This window comes from Plectropomus leopardus, unplaced genomic scaffold, assembly GCF_008729295.1.
Source record: "Plectropomus leopardus isolate mb unplaced genomic scaffold, YSFRI_Pleo_2.0 unplaced_scaffold3807, whole genome shotgun sequence".
Lineage (NCBI taxonomy): Eukaryota > Metazoa > Chordata > Actinopteri > Perciformes > Serranidae > Plectropomus > Plectropomus leopardus.
Window position 1 is genome coordinate 1 of NW_024641650.1, and position 3,844 is coordinate 3,844.

Genomic DNA, 3,844 nt, shown 5'->3' on the forward strand with positions numbered 1-3,844 from the left:
ATACTAAAGTACAAATATATCAAAGAATAAAACAAAACAAAAAACCTAATAAAATTAAACATACACACACAGACATATATCTATCTATCTGTATGTAAAAACAATAATTAATTTCTAAATGAATAAAAGCACCAATGACAAAGTGTAAATAACTTAAAACATCGATAACTGAACTGAAAAAGTGTGACAAAAGAAGAGAAATGACGTAGCAAAGTGTATAAAAACACACCAGACTTTGTTGATTCGGCAGGTAAACGCTCACCTGTCCATCACACCTCCAGAGTCTCCACTGCGCCCCCTGCTGGGCGCCAGAGAGTCCAGCTCATCAAAGAAGACGACACACGGAGCTGCTGATCGCGCTCTGCAGAACACTGAACACACACACACACACACACACACACACACACACACACACACACACACACACAGTTATCCAGGTGTGAGAACGAGCTGCATTTATGCAAACTGATGTTTCAGGTATAACGATAACGATGATAACGAACCTTCTCTGATGTTCTCTTCGCTCTGACCCACGTACATGTTGATGAGCTCCGGACCTTTTATACTGAAAAAAAACCCAAAAAAAACACACACACACACATTTAAAGAAAAAAAAACAATAAGCAAAAATGTTTATTTATAAGAAATTGCCAAAGTTTGAACAAAAAACAGAAACTGCCAAAAAAAATCACAAAAAGAAAAATCAAGATAAAAGAAACCCACATCTTCCTTTAAAAAAAAAAAAAAACTGACAAAAACATTTAGAGAGGGAAAAAATATGTTTCCAGAAAGTTGCACATAAACTCAGACACGGACGGAGAGAGAGAGCGTGTGAAATTTTGGACAGAGGCGATCAAAGACCTCAGTCACCGACGCTGAACCGCCACCGGCTGCTGCATCTGCGCGCGCCGCCGTCGTCATAGCAAAAGATATAACCGCGACTTTAATGAAATGACCTCCAGAGAAAAGGACGAAAGGTCAAGAGAGGAAAAGAAGTTTGGGTGAAATCGAGTTGAGAAGTTCACAATGAGAGTTAACGTGGAACAGAGCCGGGCTCCCGGCGGCAGAACGACTGCCTGCACCGTTCAGGTTTTTTGGGACTGTCCACTTCTCTGTCCACTCTGACAGGACATCACCAAAGAGTTTTTAAATTAAAGTTGATTGTTCTTTTTTTTACTCTGGTAAAACCCCGGACATCAGGAGGAGGGCTCGCTTTTACAGGCGCTGGATGGAAAGATCGAACCGAGGTAAGAATCGAACAGGAAGATCAAACGCAGAGGAGGACACAGACAAACCCCCTTCAGAGGGACATCTGGGCTGCAGCTGTTAATGAAATTCACTGCTTCAGTCAGTCCAACAGTACATAACATGTTGGAAAAACTGAGTACATGCACTAAACTTTGAGGGAAAACGGGGGAATATTGAAAAGAAAAAATATTTTAATTTTTAAATTAACAACTGAATAACAAAAGAGAAAAAAACTCTAAAAAACAATTATATTAGTGCTGAATATTAAGACGGAAATGACAGAACGTTCATAACAGAAGACACTGAATGTGATGAAGAAAAAGGACAAAAAGGAGAAGAAATATGAAAGAAATCGATCTGCTGCCACAAAGGACTTCACAATAAAAGACAAAAGAAACAGATATGAAACTGACAAAAAAAATGAGTGACACAAATAAAAAGTACTGTGAAAAAGTATACATGACAAGTAAATAAATAAAACTTACCTAAAACTATAAATCATAACTTAAACATATAGAATTTGAATGTAGAGTTATTTATTTTAGTCTTGAATGTAGAGTTATAAATAAATTAATAACTCTACATTCAAAGACTAGAATAAATAATTAAAGCTAAACAAACAGTCTAAATAAATAAAATTCTTAAATTAATAAATAAATAAAACTAAACAAAATATCTCAATAAATCTGTAATAATGTCTAAAGAAAAATTGCTAAAAAAAAAAAAAAAAAAAAGAAAATCGACAAATACAGCTAAACAAAAAGTAAATAAGGAACTAGATAAATAAAACTAAACTTAAGTACAAATATATCAATAAATAAAAACACATTTACTGTTAATAGTACTGTTGAATAAAATGACCACGAATGTTTAGAACAGACAAAGACTGATTATTATTAAAATGATTTATTGTTATTAATATGATTAAAATAAGGAAATTATATTAAGAAGCTGTTTGTCTGATAATTGATAGTCACCATTAAAATGTACATTTAATTAAAAAGATAATTAGCAGCAGGGGCCCCGTCAGAGGCTGATGTGATTTGGGGGTCAGAGTTTGGGCCCCCAGCTGTGTGGATGGTTGATGAACTCTGTTCTGGACGGTTGTGCGGCTCTGAACGACCTCTGACCTCATCTGCTTATTTTTCCTCTCTTCAGCCTGAAGACGCCGATAAAAAGCCAAATGACCTCTGACACTCGCGGTCCGGGAAAGAAACGACATCAGCACGCAGAAGACGTCATCTAAAAGTCCCGAGGAGCCAAAGAGAGCAGCGTTAAGTCCTCAGCGGACAAAGAGCCGCACACATGAAGGAGCTCCGAACTCCGTACGAACCCTTTAGAGGTTCAGACGACGAGAGCAGCCGTTCCTACTTTGAAACGTCAAGAGAGGAAAAGTAGTTTGTGGAAACTGGAAAATCGTGTTCAGCTGCAAGATCAAGACTGTAAGATTAAACTTAAAAAAAGAAAGCGTCGCCATGCCAACGGATTCACGGTCTGAGAACGAAACTGCTGAAGAGTCTTCACGAAGAGTTCGTCAACTTTCTTGCTGAAATCGTAAGTAAAGGCTCCGCTGAAGGTGCGGTACATCCCGAACCACCGAGCGCTCAAAGACGTCTCGCAACCTGCCAGCAGCAAACCGGAGCAGGAAGCTGAAGAAATAACGTCCGACAGACGAGCGAAGAGACGGACGCGTGGACTTCAGGCTCGTGTGGTGGCCTGAAGGTAAACTTCAACCTGATCAGTCGACAGCGTGTTTCGAAAGAAATAAACCTCGATGCTCAGGTTTCAAAGGGCCAATCTCTCACCTGCTCACGTGCTCGCCTGTGAAATGTTTTGTTTTTGGCGCTCCTGTTCAAACTTTATGATGAAGAGTTGCAGCCATGAAGCTCAAAATGAGTCAATATTTACAAAAAAACAAGAAAGTTTAAAGTTGAAACATTAAATATCTTGTGTTTCTACCTGATGAAGGTGAAGGTGTTCATACCTGAGGAAGGTCATGGAGCACTCTGTAGCGACGGCCTTGGCCAGCAGGGTCTTGCCGGTCCCTGGCGGTCCGTACAGCAGGACTCCGGTGCGGTTCAGACCCAGAGCCAGGAGCTCGGGTCTCTGCAGAGGAAGCTGAACCGTGTCCAGGATCTCTTTCTTCACCTGCTGCAGACCGCCGACGTCCTCCCAGCGCACATCAGGGATCTGCTCACACACAATTCAGCCGGTCAGAGACGCAGACGACACCCGAAAACTTCTGACTGACGGACTCAGCAGGATTTAACCCTTTAGGGCCTGCTCGAATATCACACACACGTATCGCCCTGCACACAGAATGTGCTTTTCAAAATCAAGATCAAAAAATATCACACATTAATAAGATTTTCTCCTTTCATTGAGGTTATTTTAACCAACATCAGCCCTAATGATAAATATCAAATATTCATACATTTTCTGCATTTTAACCCTTTAAATGGCAGGTTTTTGTCATGATGCCACTATGTTTTTAGTTTAAAAAAAAGAATTATTGTCAGTGTCCTCCTCCTCAGTGTGAGTGTAGCTGCTGACAGTCTGGGATATGTCAGTGTGTGAGTGTAGCTGCTGACAGTCT

General features: G+C 39.9%; 1 long non-coding RNA gene across 1 annotated transcript; it reads right to left on the minus strand.

Annotated features, from left to right (window-relative positions):
• Window positions 1-258: 258 nt before the first annotated feature.
• On the minus strand, window positions 259-3,655 carry LOC121938938. Its single transcript, XR_006105379.1, has 3 exons — window positions 3,233-3,655; window positions 504-565; window positions 259-371 (listed from the first exon to the last, which is right to left on the minus strand). It is a non-coding gene; the product is annotated as an uncharacterized LOC121938938 (long non-coding RNA).
• Window positions 3,656-3,844: the final 189 nt, after the last annotated feature.